Source organism: Manis pentadactyla, chromosome 14 (genome assembly GCF_030020395.1).
Source record: "Manis pentadactyla isolate mManPen7 chromosome 14, mManPen7.hap1, whole genome shotgun sequence".
Taxonomy (NCBI): Eukaryota; Metazoa; Chordata; class Mammalia; order Pholidota; family Manidae; genus Manis; species Manis pentadactyla.
Genome location: NC_080032.1, coordinates 80,142,911 through 80,162,697, shown reverse-complemented (window position 1 = coordinate 80,162,697; position 19,787 = coordinate 80,142,911).

Sequence of the window (19,787 nt, the reverse complement as noted above, 5' to 3'; positions counted from 1 at the left end):
TTCACTGCTGGAAAGGGTTTGGAAAGGAAACATTATCAGTGAGGTAAAATTAATGTTTTCAAATGCTGTTAAAAAAGACATAAAAGCCAGACATGAGTCATAATTATAAAATGATAATACCTTATATTTGAAAACACTTAATATTTTCAAAATATTATGACTTAAATTATGACTGAATTACATATTAACTAACAAGTGTGAATAATCCAGTGGGATAATGTCTCTTCCTTATGTTCCTTGATTTTACAATGAGAAGTTTCTGGAACACTGGATTTTCACAATAGTATAGTTTGATACCTATAATACATGTAATTACTTCTATAGCAAACACTCTGTGTAGCTCTCAGTTAGCCAACGTGTTGTTTGTGAAACTGCCAAAATCCTTCTCTAAACCAGAAATGAAAGAGTACACATGACCAATAGTGTTTTATTGTTCAGTATTTGATATGGACAGGATCTAACATTTATCTAGTTACAGTGATCCTGGTGCATTGTATGCTGTATTATATAACATCCATACATCAAAATTACAAAAAAAGCTTTCATTATCCTTGTTTTCAAATCAAAGAAAGAAAGGCAAAGGAAGGTAATTAACTTGCACATTTTGACATAACAAGAGAGGAAGACCTGGGATTTGAGCCTGTATCTCTAAAAATAGCTTTCAAACTTTTTGTTAAGCTATGGAATCTTTCTTAAGGCAAAGCTTCTGTGTGCATGAAAAACATAAAACAGATAAATCCCTGGAGGCTCTGGCCGAGCGGCTGGTTTTGCTGCTACACTTCTCTTCCCGCCTCTGCTTCCCAGAGCCCTCTAACATCTCCAGTTTGAAAACTATTGCATTATGACAGATGCCCTCTTATTCTACTTTTTCTAAAATCAGCAATCCTCACTGAGTGTACCAAGCCGTTCTCTACCAACAGCAGTATTTAACAAACCGTGCAAGGTGCTCTTTGTCAAGCTTTAGATATAATCATACAAGGTAGACACAACGGTGACAGCATCCATGATGACTGTGATGATAGAGCTAACTCTGTAGAAACACTGCACTTGCTATTTCAAAGCTAAATAATAACATATGTGCAGGCCTCTAAGGCACCTAGCCAGTTTCATTTGCTCTCTCCTGAAAAGCATCAGTAATTCTTTGTGAGAGCTTCCTTACAGGTGTGTTTTTGCCATGTAATCCTGCTAATTCAACAAGGATTGGCATGACCTAAAGATTAATGGCCAGTGGTGAAACTGGGCACAAGAGGAGGACCTTCTGTTCTCTCTTATGGAGTCTGAGCATGAAACATCCAGGGAGAGTCAACTCTGGGAGAATGCAGAAGTGGGGAACAGGAAGACAGGAAACAGAAGCCACGGGTAAGCAAAGCTGTGAGATAGAGGGAAAGTAAATGGAATGTAGTCAGTAGCAAGAGCTGGAAAAATAAGCAGGTAGACAGAAACAGAGAGAAGAGCTGAGTCATGTGCATGGCAAGAAGCCAAGAGTTCCTGGGAAGTCACCAAAGGGCAGCTTACACTCCCAGACTAGAGCGATTACTCAGTTGTGCTGAGAGGCTGTGACTAGAATCTAGTTTTCCAGTAGCCTGACGATGAGAACTTCATCTGTCTTTTCTACTTCCCTGTATCACATCCTTTTTAACAAGCCTACATTAATCGAGCCAAGTGATCTTTTCTCTGCATCCTAAAAGAATCTAATTAATACACTATTGAAAGAATCTAAATAATACTGTATTGAAAGTTTGCAGAGTGCCTGGAACATAGCAGGAGCTGCATTTATAATAGTTATTATCCTTTTCAAAGAGATCCTTCACACAAAAGAAAAACTACACGCTAACACTGAAATCTGAGACTCACAGTTAGTTTGGATATGGAGTTTGGTAGCTTTTTTGCTCTCCTGTTTTAAAAGTTTTTTTTAATTCTAGGAGAGGGCCCAAATTGGATAAGTTTAGGTGTGGAAATAAAACATATGTTCTAACAATTTGGGAGAGATGGATGAATCTCTTGGGATATGAGGTTTCACAAAATATTTCAAATTATTTTTCAAATATTATTGGCTTGGCAAAACCAAAATGAGTTTCTAAAAGAATTTCTCTTTCAGCATTCAAATGGTCTCAGGGGAAAATGTAATGTACATATTTCTAACTCATTTTATATAACTCAGTATTGTTTAATAGGAATTGATTGATTGTTAAAAATCAGTTTTTTAACTAAGAGGTGTTTTTGGACAGTGAAACTGCCTACTCAGGAGAGTCGAATTATATGTTTTCTTAAAAGGGTCTCAGAGCTTGGCCTCAAACTTTACCAAATATTTTTCCTTCCCGCCAGAAAAATAGTAATATCTGAAAGAGCTCCGTTCTTCCAGTTATGAACAAAAAGACAGTAATTTGAAATTCCAGAAAATTAATGGACAACCAGGAAAAAACCAACCATATATTCTTAATGCCATGTCCTTAATCTAAGTTGTAAAAAGGAAAAGGAAAGGAAAAAGGGAAAAAAAAGAGAGAAAGAGGAAGAGAAGGAAAAAGAACCACTGAGATGATAAAGGATTATAGGTTTGTGAACTAAGTGACATGTAGTCAACAACCCAAATTCCTCTGTGGAATGCACCAAGTCTCAGAACCATCTGGAGACCTCAGCTGGTGTAAAATTATACTTTGACTCCCCTCTTTGGTACCCTGCTCTTTTTCCATTCTCATAGTCACCAGACTTTACTGAAATCACTTCATAATGATTTTCCTCTGCCCTATAACCTGTGTGAGGATAGGGGTCCGTGTCGTTCTTGTTCCCAATTTTCCCCAAATTATGCTCGAATTATGTGTTGAATAAAAACCTGATAACACAATAATGCTTAGAAGTTAAAATCATAAGCTCTGGAATCAAATTGAAAGTCACTGTCAACATCCAAAGAGTGGCTACAGCACCTGCCTCATTGAGCTGCAATGACGGGATACGCATCCGGCCCTCGGAACGGTGCTCGGCATGTTGTCAGTGCTCCAAAAATGTTTGCTAGAAAAGGAAGCATTAATATTTCTCCATGGCAAGGAATATAAGCATTTTTCTTTGAAAAAAGAAAGTTTTTATAAAAACCATATGAAGATAGATTTTTAAAAACACACGTTGTGATTTAGGCCCGCGCATTTTACCAGCACTTCCTGAAGCATCGTTGGGGGGGCACTCTCGCAAATCTCTTTTTTCTCCAACCGGCTGGGTGGCCGTGCTCACCATTAGTGAGTCATTTGATCTCACTCGTTTCGGGCTGAATTCCATTGGCAGTGGAGCCAATGGAGCCGGAAGAGTATGAAGGGTTGTAATTCTAGATTCTTTCAGCCCAGTAAGTATGTCAGTTGTCTAAAAAGATGTCCATGATTTAATGGTTACATAGTCAAGAATTCCTAGAGTGAGATTTTTCTTTTTCCTGCACTGGCATGACTCTGACACTGAACAGAGTGTACTGGGTTCACTATGGAGATGTGGCCACTGCCCAAGTGTCCCTTGGACAGATAACACAGAGACTGAAAGGCCATAAATGACTGGCCCTGAAGTCCAGTTAGCCTTTAACTGAACCCAATCGTATGGCTGGAGGGCAATAATAAGAGCTAGAATTTATTGAACTCCAAGTGTGAGACATTTTATAAAATTTCTGATTCTTACACCAAACCTATGAGAACCAACCTATGTTTCCCATTTTACAGATAAGGAAACAGACTCAACTAGGTTAAACCACTTGCTCAAAAGTTCATGGATTTTTAAAATCACTGGACTGTACCATCATCACCATTTTTATGTAAATCTAAAACTGCATTTGTCAAGGAACCCCTCAGGAGAACAAGTTGATTGAAAAAGTAAGTTTCTAAAAGTTGGAATGGGGAAAAAATTCAGTGGCTCTGAGAGTAAACCCAGTTCTGCCTTGATTTCAGTGCACAGAACCTATGCTTTACTTCCTTCCTGCCACCAGCATATGGGATTTATAATAAGATGGAAGCCGCTGTGTAAATGGCCTGCTGGGTTGTATACACTCTGTGAGAACAGTTTTGCCTCTCTTAGGCATTGTTTAATTTTTGCCATTCAGTTCGATTCCTGGTATATAGGGCACAACAAATATGCATTGAATGAATACATGTCCCCTTCTCCCTGGTGGCCTCTGGGAAATGCAATGAGTAGATACCACTGATTAATCAAACGTGTGTTGTCAGGCATTGTTTTCACTGAAGTCTTCAATCAGCAAATAGTACAGGGACTTCCTGCTTTGGGGGCTGGACTGACCCCATGGGAGAGCAACCTGAGAGGTGCTGGGGATGCACCCCCAGTGTCACTACCACAGCTCATACACAAACACGCTGCACCGTTCTCTCCATGTACTAGTCATGCTGTCTACCTGGCACCACTTTAAAAATTGCTCCATTCAGGGAATAAATGCTCATTTCGGAAAGGTAGTGAGGAGAAAGTGTCTAACTGCATCGTTGGCCTTCACGGGGAAGAACTCTAACAAAGGGAATTGTGATAACTAAAAAGAGCCTACTGGGGTCCAGGCAAGGAAAGCCAAGGAGTGTAATTCTAGAAGGTAGGGTGAAGATCATGTACCAGTGGCTGCCATGAGGCCTGGACAGCATAACAGTTATTCACCCAGGGGCTTCACAGGCAAAACAGCAGAACCCACTTCTGCCTGAATACAAAGCCAGGACTAATTCTACTCCATTATGAAAGGGACAGCAGCAAAGGGTTAGGAGGGTTTGCTCTTAGGTCCCCAACTCCATGTGAGCAGGAGCCACATCTGACGAGCTCACTGGTGTGCACCGTGTCTAGCACAGTATCTGCATAAAGTAGGTGTTCAGGAAATACCTGGAGTTCTAAATAAGGCATTTTTTTTTAAGGATTTCTCTTTCTATTCACTCTCGGGAAAAAATGCATACACATAAGGACACCACACATAGCAGCTATAAGGTCTTTGCAAGAGTAATTCATGGTCCTGATTCCCTTTGCTTTCTATTTCTATTTGAAATAGCCATCTGTGGTTTTGTTTTATAAGTAACGCACTTACTGATGAAATTTAAAAGCTATTAAAAATTTTAAATTTCACCACCCACTATTTTTCACCTTTAATAGTTCACTTTTTAGTCTCCTAAAACATACATTATTATTTATGTATCACAAAAAAACAGGCTCATACAATTTTATAATCTACTTTCATTTAACAATTTATTGGAAACAAATTATAATATACTTCCATATCATCATTTTTAGTGGCTATAGGACATTCTTAAGTGGCTACACTATATTCTATACTATTCAATCTCCTACTGTTCATTTTTTGCAAGTACAGCTAAACTACGTATGTTCCTTACTTGTTTTTGAATGTCGAACAAGGGTTTACTGAAGCCTGAGGTTAATAGGAGAGAACAATAATACAGAGAGCCTAAAACTGGATACTAGAAGTGGCAAGTCTCAGAATCCACAGGCCCAATGATCTACACAGGGTCCCCAAGGGCCCGGAGGCCATCACTTATCTTAATCATAGCCTATTGCCCCATTGTACTTCCTCACCCCAATCCATCTTCTGACTTTTATTTATTAATTAATCAGTTGTTCAGTGGATATACAATATATTGGTTTGAGATATACAACATGATTCAACAGTCAGCAACATTAATAAATGCTCACCACGGTAAGTGTAGTTACCATCTGTTAACATACAAAGATACTAAAATATTATGGACTATATTCCCTATGTTGCACTTTCATCCCTTGACTCATTTATCTCCTAATTAGAATTTTGTGCCTCTTTATCCCCTTCACCTATTCTGCCCGTGCTCCCAATCCCTTCCCCATGGCAAACACCAATCTCTTCTCTGTTTTTGACTTATCTTTATAATAGACCTCTAACCTTTATTTTTTAGGAGAACTACATTATCCATTATCCATCTCCACCTCCATTCTCCCTTTACCTTCATTCCCAGCCAGAAAATATAATCCTTGCAGGACAGGAAAATTTCTATCACTTCAAGAAGAAAACTTGTGTCTTTTAGGGTGACCTACCCAGTTACAACCACCTCATTGGTTCTGTCCAGCTCTTTAAGGCTTACTTCCTTAGGTGGTGAAAGGGAATGTCCTGGTACCTCTCAAATTACTTTTCTCTGCCCTTAGCCACTCCCATCTCTGCTCAGCCAATATCCTGAGCCCTTCTTGTACCGACACAGGCCATGCCACAGTGACACTGTGCCAGTCCTTCCATTCTGCATGCCTGAGTCGTCACCACACATCTTTCTTTTCAGGGCCCTTATTACCTTTGGATGGGCTCCACAACAACGTACTGTTGTTTTCCTTATTTTAGGAATGCCACAGGCCATGTCTCCATTGAACACAGAGAAACAATTCTTCAGTTCAATAAATATTTATTGAACACCAAACACTGAGCGAGACTGCGCTGGAAGAAGGACAGGATGTGAAGACATTCAGGGGACACAAGACACCAAAGCCCGGAAAACGCAGGCAGGTGGGTCTGAGAAAGGCGACACAGTCCTGAACCTTAGATGACAGGCTACCCGAGGGCAGGGAGTGTTGTTCTGGTTTGCTTTTATACTGTCACGTTCCCAGGACCCAAAACAGGGACGAGTCCACCTAGTAGGCATTCGATTAATATTTATATATATATATATATATAATATATATATATATAATATATAATATAATAATTAATATTTTTGGATGAATAAATGAACAAGATATGACTCTTGTCCTAAAGAAGCTTGCACTCTAATAAACAAGAAACAAAGGCTGTGTGCAACAAGTGCTCCTCTGGGATAAACAGGGTGAGAGCAGAGGCAGTCCTGGGGTGGTGTAAGAAATCCGGGGCCGCGGCATTGGGTCACACAGCTCCATCTCCTAGCCAGACGGTGCTGATCAAGAGGCAAAACATGTTGAACTGAGACCAAGTTTGTATTTCTCCATTTCCTACTAGTGTGTAGCTCTAACTTCATTTCTGAGTGGCTGGGTATACCCTGAATAGGCCTATTTCCATAGTATTGTCTATCATTATTAAACAGATAAACATTTCTGTAAGTAATTTTAAGAGTACCTTCCTTTTTATCATTAGTGTAGGCAGTGTCCTTTCTCATCAAGGATTAAAGGAGAAGAGGAGAAATAACAGTAGATAGACCCATAGGAACAACAAAGCCAGAAAGAGGGGCTCTGTGGGTTACCAAGAGTCTAGGGGGCCTCATTTCTAAAAACTGCTCTAAATAGAGGGAAATTTTCCCATCAGAAAACAAACTGGAAATTAAAGGTGAGGGTGTCAAAGCCTTTCACCACATTATTCTACTCTCAGTATGCGAGTGAGAAAATGAAGGATCAGCCTCTGTTGCTAGCCGTGCCTCTATTGTGTGGTGTCAGAAAATAATTTGTGTTCTACCCTGAACAATCCCTTGGTGTAAGCCTAAAAATAATTATTCATTTAGGAAAGAAAATTGTCTCCTAAAATGAAAGTAAATTATGCTGTTGAATGTTACATTATGGGTCCTTGTTCCCAAGTAAACACAGAAGTATTTTCTAGCAGAAATTTTCAACGATAAGAGTACCTCTGACTCTAAACATATTGTTAGCTGCCACAGATCCCTTAGGAACAATGCACAGATGGTATATTTTATTGAGATTCCTGAAGGGCTCTCTGGATGTTAATGATATTAGCTTATGCACGTGAGTGACATAGCTTAATTTGCAAATAATAGACAACAAGAACATTTAGTGATAAAATAGAATGCCATTTTGGCCTATTAATGTTTTCATTATGGAAGATGCAGAGTGGTGTGTGAAGTTTTGGGTAAATATGTTTATCTCTGTTAATGGTATGGATGCTTCACAACAAAGACTTGCTGAATATAAATTGAGGCTGATGGTGGTCATACATTATGTATAATATTGAAGAGCTATGCCACAAAAGCCTGCATTTCCTGGGTAACAAAACATTTAATATGGAAATTACGTATCCGATTTCACAAATCAGCTCAAGAGGTTAAAACTGATGGATCATATACTGAACTAGAACTGTCTGAAGAATTCATCTTGTTTTATTTTCCCAGTAAAAAAGCAAACTATTCATTGCTTAAACTTGTTAATGCTTTAGACTAGAATTATTCTCTAAAAGGGCTGATGCTGTTTCATCTACCCATAAAATTTTTCTTATGGCGCATGTAACATTCATTTCTCTCAATTTTTTCAGTTCAAGTAGCAATGTTTCTAATGAAAAACTTTCAAACTAATGTCTAATAAAATGATTCTGTGTTTCTCTTTCCACACGCTGAGGTAATCATGCAGAAAAAGCAAATAAATCTTTCTCTTTTGGGGTGAAAGCATTCATATTTGATAAGTGATTTGAAAGTAAAATGAGATTTTACATAAATATTTTACATTTTTTATGGACTTGTCTTTATTGGTATTCTTTTCAGGAAAGAGTCATTATGAAAGGAAATGCGCACATATCAAAAATATGTATGACAAAGCACAGTTATAGATAATTTTTGTTAGAGAAATAAAGAAGCCTTCCAAAGTGAATATGAGAAAGAGCCTAGTGATAAAAAAGGTTCTGGAACAGTAGTACTAAAGGCAAAAAACTAAATGTTTTGCTTTATGTGAGCATAACACCACTACCTATACAATCCAGAAGATATAAAGAAGGGGAAAGAACAAATTATTTAGAAATAAAAAATTTACAACAGAAATGCACCAGTAAATCTCTGGTTTTAGAATGTTATCTACATCTTCATGTGGCCCCACTGGATGGCTGCCAAATCAGAGCTGGACTAGAAATGTGGCTGTGGGACCTGCGACATAAACTTTGTTCCACATTCTCACCCCACCCCAGAAATTCTTTTCTACTACATTTACATCAATTGGCAGTTAGTGGCATTTCTTATGTCTGAAGGGACTCTAGGCTCTAGTGAAAACTTGTAGAACTGTTTATAACATATTCCACAGTGGAGAGAAATGCAAATCCCCCTTTGGCTTTATACCCTCCTGGCCAGACCTGTATGTAAAAACACTGAAACGCTGTTTTAGTGTGACGGGAGAACAGAGATAATATTTAACCACCTTAGAAAATAACCGATGCCAGATTCCATTTTACAGCATTTCGTTGGAAGGCATAGGGTTTATATTCAGGGTATAACCTTAGAACATATGAATACATATTAAGCATCTACTCTGGACTAGGTACTAAGTTACTTTCTATGGAGGATGCAGAGATAAATGGAACACAATTATGTCTTCAAGTAGGGGCCATGAAACATTACAAATAGGTATAATAAAGGTATATCTGATAGGAAGCTTTGATTGACTGATATTTTCAAAGAAAAACAGCTTAAAATTGTTATTTTGTGTAAATGTTATGCATCCCAATGCTTGAAAGATTGGATCTGAGACCAACACCTAAACCCAGAAGTGGTCGGGGCACAAGCTCTGTGCAAAACAGGTCCAGAGTCCAAAACAGACAAGTCGCTCACTGGCTGGTTTGGTTAAATTCACCTTCCAGATGTTTGAATATGAGACATGCGCAGAGAATAAGTTTGTTGGCCATGTGGCTCAAGTTGAAGAAGTAGGTATTGAAGATTACTAAGTGACTGTGATAGCAGAAAACTAGAATAAGGAGCAAGCAATAATGTGCCACTTGAGCTGAGGGGATGGGGCTGGCCAACTGAGCAGATCACTAGAGCTTCTTCAGAGCCTGGAGGGTCCCAAGCGTCACTATGTCCTGGATTCACATTCCATTCTTCATCGATTTGGCTGTTGAAACTGTGGTTCTTTTACTTCCCCGCATAGCTTTACAATATAGCCTTGTTAATTAACGAGAGGCTAATCTGGGTGTGCCTATACCTTGCATACTGCAGAGACCCCTCGTAACACAACAAAACCATAGGAGGGTTAGAGGTTGACTGTTGGGCAGTAGGATCACTTCTTACCTTGCAGTGTCAGCACCACTTACGAGGCCCCACAGATATCAGAATGAACGTTGAATAAGACAAGTGTGTAAGGTATAATGAGAGTTAAGAGAAGTGAAAATTATTCCTTACTGAGAGAATCAGACACAAGGTTTTGTGGAGACAGTGCCATCTGAGCAAAGCCTAGTTGGGAGTGAAGGGAGGGACTGCTTCCCCAAACACATGCTTTTAAAATGGGAATTTTAAACTGTTGTCATGAAAGTTTTTAAGGCTACGATAAAAATACACTGGACAGAACATTATGAAAATAGAAATTGAAGGGCTGTACCTTTGGAAGGTACTCACTTCCCCATAAACCCAAGGAATAGGTCTTACACCTGGGGCTCTCCTCCTCCTGTTAGAGCCTGTCTTTGCTAATTCTTGAGTATTAGGGAGCATTCAGACATGGAAATAAGAATTTCAGGCAGTGGACAAAGTCTTAGTGTGGGGCAAGTGGGGAAGTAAAGAAGTTGAACTTTAAGTAAAACACCTCAAGGGGAATATTAGTGAGAAATGAGTTTGGAAAAGTAGATTCAGGTTTTCACTTTATTCTGCAGGTATTTATAATTTCTAAACAAAGGGATGTCAACATTGTGCTTCAAGAGGGTTAATATGAAGTGGATTTGATGAGGGAAAAATCATAGTGGGGAGGAGGCAGAACCCAGGACAAATTAGGAACCCAGTGCAAAAGCCCAGGTGAGAGGTAGTGTGGATGGTTGTTATCGTAAAACTACACATACTTACAGTGTTACTGTTTAGTATTTGTGTTAGTGTCTTGCATGTACACCCATCTTCATTAGGTATTTATTCCAGCTCTTTATGGTAAGTCAATACCACAGCAATATGACATATCTTTCTTTCATTTATAGCAACAGGACTGCATACAAGATGCAAAATTCTATAACAGCTTGTTTCTTCAAGTGCACATAAGGAAAAATAATAACCACACCACACATTGTTTACTATTTTGGGTAGAAATGTTACTGTAAGCAGTCCCAAATTCTTTTACTTAGGAAGTAATGATTTTTTCTCAGATGCTCTGAGAATTCTTAGATTTGTGAGAAAACCAAAAGCGATCCACCTGTGGGTGTTGAATCTCATATACTAACGTCTCAATGCCTAACCTTGCACCTTCCGGAATTTTATAAGCTCACATTTCACCCTGTGAACTTACATGCACTGCAGTTGCCTGCCTCTAACCGTCTGAAGGCTGCTCATGGGGATTGGTTGTCAAGTGTTCTACTCTAGAAACATTTGGAAAAGATGGCTCAATACTCTATTGATAATGGTATCAAAGCTTTGCTTTGCTTTCTCCTTTTTCTTTCTTTTGTAGGATTTCTGATTTTCTTTAGAAAAAAGCAGACTAATGATTCACAGTCTTCTCTATCCAAGACACAAACGACTGAAGATAATCACATTTATCATAAACTCCCACGGGAACCAGCTGCGACTCTGACTCAAGAAAACATGAGAATTCACGTCAGCTTGAGAAGCATGTGCTAGTGATAAACCAGCATGAATTAATTTTTTAAGCTAACTCAAGTGTGAAATACTTTTATATTAGCTACAAATGGCTTGGGGATATCCTCACAACGGAATACATCTCAACACTTTGCTTAGTTGAGAGTCACTGGCCTTGATGGTGCTATCACCGTCAAGCATTACCCAGTGTCAGCGCAGGACACACGGACAAATCCTCCCCCACCATCCACACATGCACGTCCCAGTCTCAACTAGACAGAGGCCCTTACATCTTTTCATTCTTATCTGTTTTCTGAACTTTGATTTTTTCAAACTCTATCAATAATTACATACAATTGCATAGAATTTACTCTCTGATAATCTATGTAAATATGTTTAATCCCAGTAGATTTTCATTTAGAAAATCAGATGAGTTATTGAGGGCTCATTTACTTTTGCTTGTTTTCGTAAACTGATTTCAGCCTCATAGGTAGTCTAAACCATAAAAAGAAAACAAAATATATGCAAAATATGTTCAAAGGTAGTTAACTACCTCTCATAAAAGCGTAAGGAGAATTTGCACTCAGCTCACCTTTTAACAGAACTCATTTGGGTAGACCTACTATTCACTTTTAAAAAACAATACAAGCTGTAGAAGATTTTGAAGCCAGGAGAAGCAACTGAGTGGAGTGTTCGTTTATCCTTGTTTGTTGATATTATAGTTTGTTTCAGAATGGTTTTCTGCAAGTACATATTTATTATATTTCAGCATATTTTTTCGATTGGTCACATTCTTATCATTCTGATGCATGTCAAAGTGCATTTTCTCTGCTATGTGTTCTAGCAGTGGGAATTCAACAGTGAATAGAACAGACACAAATCCTAGTTCATGTATTGCTTGGTTTCCTGTTGGGGAAGACAGACCATGAGCAAGTAAATAAGTGAAACATATTGTGTGGCAGATGGTGAGAAGTTTTATGAAGAAAAGAAATGCAGATAAAGGGAAGAGAGAGCTGTGGAGTGGAAACTGCAGTTTTAAATAAGGTGGTCAGGGATCCCACTGAGAAAGTGGCATCTCAGAAAAGACCTGAAAGAAATGAGCAAATGGTGTGGTTAGCTGAGGGAAGGAGCTTCCCAGGTAGGAGGGACCTTCCGTGCAGAAGCCCTGAGGTGAGTGCCTGCTGGTCCATCTGGGGAAGTGGGAGGAGACTAGCGTGGCCTCAAGGGAATGGGAGGATGTGCTGTTAGGAAGGTAATGGGCCCCTCATGGGTCATTTTGAGGCTTCTGCCTTTGAATGTTATGGGAGATTTTGAACAGAGGAGTGACGAGATTTTATTGTGATTGACTTGAACATCAGATGGGGCACAATATGAGTTTGGGGTCACTTAAGTTAGGACACTTAGAGAGTCAGCATATTTTATGGAGCTGGGCTAAGATTTAGTGTCTGAGGAGTTTCATAGTTTGGGTATTTTTTTGGAAAAGAAGAAAAAGGAAGGAAGGATGGAAGGCAGTAAGGGAAGAAAAAAAAGAAAGAAGGAAAGAAAGGAAGGGAGGAAGAATCAAGGATTGTTGAGACATTGAGAGTAAAAATTTTCATTATAATATTACCCATACTCCTGACAAGCCTGGTAAATTAAAACAATCTGGAGAATATATACATACAAGCCCCAACTTCCAATGGTTGGATTCATTGGTTTTTCAACTTTAAGATGGTACAAAAGCTATATGCACTCACTAGAAACTGTACTTTGACTTTGAATTGTGATCTTTTCCCAGGCTAACAATATGCAGTATGATAATCTTTGGTGGTGCTGGGCAGCGGCTCCCAGACAGCCTCATGATCATGACAATAAACAACGGATACACTTACCACCATTCTGTAGCCACACAAGTAATCTGTTGTTCACATTCAGTACAGTATTCAACAGATTACATGAGAGAGTCAACACTTTATTATAAAACAAGCTTTGTGTTAGATGATTTGCCCCCCTGTAGACTAACATAAGTGTTTGAGCACATTTAAGGGAGGCTAGGCTAAGTCATGATGTTCAGTAGATTAGCTGTATTAAATATATTTTCAACTTAAGATATGTACAATTTAGGATGGGTTTATCAGGATATAACCCTATCATAGTCAAAGAAGATCTGTGGTGTGTTTATAGTCACAATGAATACACGATAATTTGTTATTTTTGCTCACAACTTGCCTTTAAGCCGGGGAAAGTCCTGTTACCACATCAAACTTTCTGCAAAATGCTTAAAAATTGTATTTAAAAACATTTCCTTGGTGTCCTGGGAAGTTCAATTAATTAATATCTGTAAAGTACTTCAAATCCCGAAGAACATAAAACTGACCTAAAAACAAGAATGTTCAGTTATTGCAATGAAGTACTTTATTTGGGGCATGCCCCAAAGTATATTTTATGTATATATATATTTTTTACAATAATTTCTTCCCAAACCATCATCAATAGAAGCTGTCTAATAGGGACTCAGAGAGCCTGTTCTGAGAAGTAAAACAATAATTTTGGAAAAGCTAATTATTACATTGGTCTTTATTAAACTTGGACCTGTTACTAGTAAAAAACATAAAATTTTCTTTTGAATGGTAGTCCTCAAAGTGTGATCCGGGCACCCCTAGAGGTTCCAAGACCTTTTTAGGAGTTCTGCAAGGTCAAACCCAATTTCATAATAATACTGTTATTTTCTTTTTTCCACTTTAATTTCTCTTATGAGTTATAATGTGGAGCTTTCTAGAGACTCTATGTGATATCAAAACAGTTAGAATGCAGGAGCAGATATGAGAATCTAGCTTCTTCTATTAAGCCAGACATTTAAGAGATTGCAAACATGTTAAACAATGCTAGTCTTCAATTTTTTGAAATAGAGGTATTTTCATAAACTGATATTTGTGTTAGCATGCAATGAGTTTATTATTATCTAACATGAATCAATCAAAAGGAACTTAATAATTTTTAACTACGTGAAAGAATCCTGAAATCCAAGTCTGAGAACCACTGCTTTTTGTGAACTTGAAGAGAGCAGAAACTTCACTTACTGGCAATTATTAGTCGTAGTATTTTCTTTAGAGCAATTTATCAGGAAATTATCTTTATTAAGTGACTACTGTGTGGTAAGCTCTCTCGGGGCATTGAGGAATCAGCAGTCCCTGGCTCATGAAATTTATATTTCAGGAGAGGGACAAGCAAACAAACAAATGGCCATGGTAATTTCAGATATGATAAGCACTAAGTAAAAGAATAAAACAGCCTCTGTGGAGAGTGATTATTTGAAGGGTAGAGTAAGTGAATCAGGTGGAGTGCTGATTTAGACTGGTTGTTGGGGAACCTCTCACTGAAGTGGTGGAATTAAGCTGTGGAGCAGAAAGAGGCTTGCTGGCAGGAGCACGCAAGTTCAAGGCCCTAGGAGGGCACCAGCTTGGTAGTCCTGGGAAGGAAAAGGTGGCTGGTGTAGTTAGAGCCTAGGGAGAAGGGTGGTACTTGGTGCGATCAGAGGTAGGTAAAAGTATGTGATGAAATTTCTTGAAAGAGTTTGAATTTTATTCTGAGTGCAATGAAAAGCCTTTGCAGAGCTTGATCTGGTCACACGATTCAATTCGCATTTTGAAAAGAATCAGTCTGGCTGTTCCATGGGAAATGGATTGTGGTGGAGCAACAATAGAAAGAAGCAAGGAGACCCATCAGAAATGACTGTTCCCCTGGGAAGGGGGCGGTGGATGGTGGCTTGCACGACAGTCGTAGGAGTGCAGAAGAGATGAAGAGGACAGACAGGGGTAGATGTGTTCTCAAAGACAGTTTGCAGACCTTGTGTGGCTCACAGGGAGGGGTTCAACAAATGGAAGCTGTTGTGTCATCGTTCTGTTCTTAAACACAAAGCTGGCAGAGATTTGTGAATTTGTTCTAGTTTACAGAACTAGAAATTCAGCCGGTGCACCATTCCCTCTATCACTGGGACTGTTACACCATAGATAAAACGCCTTACCTGAGGTCTTTTTTATCTCCAATCTTTTCTGCATTTAGCTGCCATTCTAATCTTCCTCAAACACTGCTTTCATCATGTTTGCCTTGCTGATAAGTACGTTATAAGCATTCATGTAGCTATTGAGTAATTGCTGTGCACTAGGCTTGCATGGCTGGGTGGGGTTCACACACTTAAGATAGCGTTTTTGCCTCTGGGATTTTAGAATTTACTTGGGGAGACATGATTAACCCATATGAAATAATAGATCAAAAAGAGATGGCATAATTAACACAGCTTTCATAAAGAAGGTAGAACTTGTTCTAGATCTAGCTCTGGGAGAGAATTTTAGCAGAGAGAAGTAAGAAGGAGCAAAGGCACATTTTGTGAGGTTCATGGCATAGAGAGGGGATGTGCTTGAGAGGAGAAGAGCACCTACTTTGGGAGGGTGGGAGACAAAATCACAGGGCAGGATGGTGCCAGACCGCGGATGCTATCAAAAGGTGGCCATCTAAGATCTGGACTTGATTCAGCTGGATATAAAGAGCTGTTAAGGATTTTATAAGTAAGATTCAGTCTTAGTAAATGCTTAGCTGAGACCAGTGATCATTTCCCCCTCTCATTTCTAAGGTCATTATCATTGTCTTCAGGTGCTCATTAGGTACTTAGCTTGTAATTCTTTGCACTTTTAAAATATATAATCTGCCTGAGTGCAGCCTATATGGTGTAGGTGCAGAGTAAATGTCTGATGATGATGAAAGGCATGTGTAAGGAAGATTAACCCAGCAACAGCATATGGGCTGATTTGAAAAGAATACCAGGAGGCCAGGGAGTCATGGAGAAGGTGTCCAGGAAAGGTAGGTGTGAAGGAAGGAAGGTAGAAGAGGCAGATAAGAGAAAATACTTAGGAAGTCTAATTAAAACTTGAATGCATAGTAGGTTTGAATTAATTTAAATAATCAAATCTAAATGTTTTGAAGGGTTATGATGTCATTCAGTTAAGAGTGAAAAATTGGGAGAGAGAATTCGTTTGGGGGAATAAGATGGGGAATTTGGTTTTGGACAGGCCTTCAAGATGATGACAGGAGGTTCATCTAGAAATGGGCTAGGAAACTGGCTAAATTAAGATGAAAGGCTGGTGTTTTATAATATAATCTCATTCATGCCAACAAGTATTTATAGAGGCCCTACGATGTGTAAGAGCTATGGGATATAGAAGTAAGTGAGGAAGGGACTTTGAAGAATTAATAACCTAGGAGGGAAAACACGTATACAAAAAAGGAATACAAAATCTAATGAAATAGTATTCAGAGGAGATTATGTGCTGAGTAAGTGAATTAAACAGCACCTATTCAGGGGTACAAATTTCCCACCTAAGAAAAGTGACAGAGAGTCCATGAAAGTATCCGTAGGTGGCTCCCTCTGCTTAACCCTCCCTGCTCTGTGTCCTGCTGCTCTGACCCCAACAAACAAAGGCCATGGTCTCTAAGCAGGCATAAGGAGGCCAGCCACCGATCAGGTAGCCCATCAAGAAAACTGTGTCCCTTTAAGGCCCGTTTGTTGAAGAGTGAATGACCGTTGCATTCAGATCCTCTCTCTTGGGATGTTTTCAACGTAAGTCACAGCGAGCAGTCACTAGAAGCAGAGGGGGCAGAACTTGAGAGTGTATACGAGAAAGAGGCAGAGAGATGCTGATTCAGGAGAATGGCAAATTACTAACGTGTGGGCAATAGATGCTTGCTGATGAGGGGCTGAGCGAGCCACTGGAGCCTGTTGCGGGGGGTCATAAGAACTGCAGGTGATTCCTGGAATGAGTGGTGGCTCTGACTGATGCTATAGTTTTCCTAAGTTTCCTTATGTCCTTAAGATAAACCCTCAGCATTTGCAGTACTCTGACCCATGTCCTGGCGTTTTGTATCTCCTAAGAGCCCAGCTAAAACAAGGGGATTCCTGTTGCTTTGGCTTTTATGATATCTGCAGAAGAGGCTGTCTTGCAAAGGAAAGGGCAAGTATGATCATAAGGCAGGATCAAAGGAAGTGCCGACGTGCACGTGTGTATGTGGCTGCCTTCCCAGGAGACTTGGACGCGGAAGGTTAGAAACTCCATTACATCTTAGCGCAAGCCTGGAATCGCCGAGCTTACGCTCTTTGTTATTTCCTCTCTTCTCCTATCATGATCAGAGTACAGGCCTGTGTGCTTGTCCTTGAGGAGACCAAAGGGAGAAGCAGGGAGGCTATTCACTGCAGCCTCAGGCTTGAGGAAGAGAAGCCCCAAAAGATGGTAGAAAGTGCAGCTGCCAAGAGAAGAAGGAATATCAGTGTCTAGATTGGAGTTTCTCTATGTACAAACACTTATCCACCAGTTTAGGGACACTTGATTTATTAAAAATGAAGAATTCTTGTTCAACTGAGACCAAATGGAATGTCTGAGTGAGGGGTCCAGGAGCACGCATTTTCCTAAGTATGCCAAGGGCTTCATGAAGCACTTACCTTGGAGACCCATTCCTCTAAGCCTTGCAGTAAGCAAAGGGACTGTTGGCAAGGAGGCAGGGCCTTCAGAGAGCCCCGGGGACTGAATGGTGAGAGGCTTGACACGCACCTGCGCACATGCTGTATGGAAAGAAGGAGAGAGAATGTGAGGCCAAGCGGCAGTGTAGGGTGTGTGCACAGATACGGGGCTGAGATTGACTTTGGGAATCATAAGCAAATGAAAACTGAAACCGTGTGCATGGATTAGGTTTCTGCTAAGGCCAGAATTTTTATAATCAGCACAAAGTGCTATATAAAGCTTTGCCATCTCTGTATTACAGTCTTTTAAGATTTATGGAGCGCCCACTACAGGGAGAACATTGTTATTAGCAGCTGTCAGAGAAAACCAGAGCTTACCACGTACTTGAAGTTGGGAAAAATAAATCTGTGGTTTATATTTAAGAGTGACTACAAAGCAACATACAAATAAGGGCAAATCCATTTAACAAAAACTCATTGTGTCCATTACATGCAGACATTTTTCTAGACTCCGTAGGGTGTGGTTTATCAGGTGACCTGGGTGAGTTTAAAGGTAGATTTTGTAAGAGGGTGAAGAAAACAGATTACAGAGGGCTTAAGGCACTTTAAGGAAGGATTTAGAGTCACAGAGTTCAACGGGAGGGTACACAACTTCAGTCAGCATTCCACAAATACTTATCGAGTGCCTTTTGTGTTGGAGGCAATGGAAATGTAGCAGTAAGTAAAACAGACAAAATCCCTGCCCTTGGGGAGCTTCTATTCTGGTGAGAGCAAGACCAGAAAACAAAATTAAGTTATATGGTAATTAAAAGGTGGTAAGTACTCTGGAAAAAAGAAAAAGCAGGAGAAGAGATAGGATATGGGGAGACAGGAAAAGAATCAGTATCAAAAACAATCTTTTGGGAAAAACTCACTAAAAAGACATTTGAATAAAGGTTTATAAGCAAGCATCTGAGGAAGCTTTGTGTATATGTAGTGGACATGTATTCCAGGTAAAGGGACAGCCAATGCAAATTCCCTGAGGAAGGGACCTGCCTGGCTGTGTCAAGAGCCAGGAACCAGTGTGTATGTGCAGAAATTGAGGAAAACCATGCAGCATTTGGGGAGATTTGTTGTATGTTAGGGGATGGGAGCCACTCTAAGGTGTTGGGAGCAGAATTGTACATGATCTATAATATGGGTATTTCATTTCCCCGGTGTGAATTTGGGCCCCATTTTTAACCTCTCTAAATTGATTTTCTTCATAAAATAATGAAAAGTATTTGATCTCATGAAGTTGTTGTGATGATCAAATAAAGAGCAATTCATTTAGCAACTACTTGACATACACTAGGCACATCCTTTTCCCTTCCCTGTCTGCCACCTGGTACCAGGTGCTTGGAGAGAGAGGCAGGACTGAGCCTAGCGGATTACGGCCTCCCAAAGGGATAGGAAGAAAAGGGCACAGTTGGTGTAAGGCAGAGACTAACAGACGTAACCGGTAGGGTTTAATCGTTGTATTAGTGTTTCACGACATGGACTAGATGGGTGGTCCTATTAGGTACAGGCGTGGTCTGCCTGTCTTCCCTCTTTTAAGACTTTCCCAAACAATTTACCTTTCTAGGTAGGTTATCAGCAAAGATTCTGGGTATGCCAGCAGTTTTAATTGTTCCATTGTTTAATGTATTAACTCCCTGAACGTTAACTGATTAACCTCAGCCTTCTAATTAATGTTGGAATGATTCTCCTTGGGTCTAATCAAGGGCACTTCTATTAAAGAATAGTTTTATTTTGTGCTTGTGCTGTCAGCGGCAATTGGTACATTCGAAGTCGCTGTTTGGAGGGACCTGGGATGGCTCCAATCTACCCGTAGACCTGCAGCAACAAACAGCAGA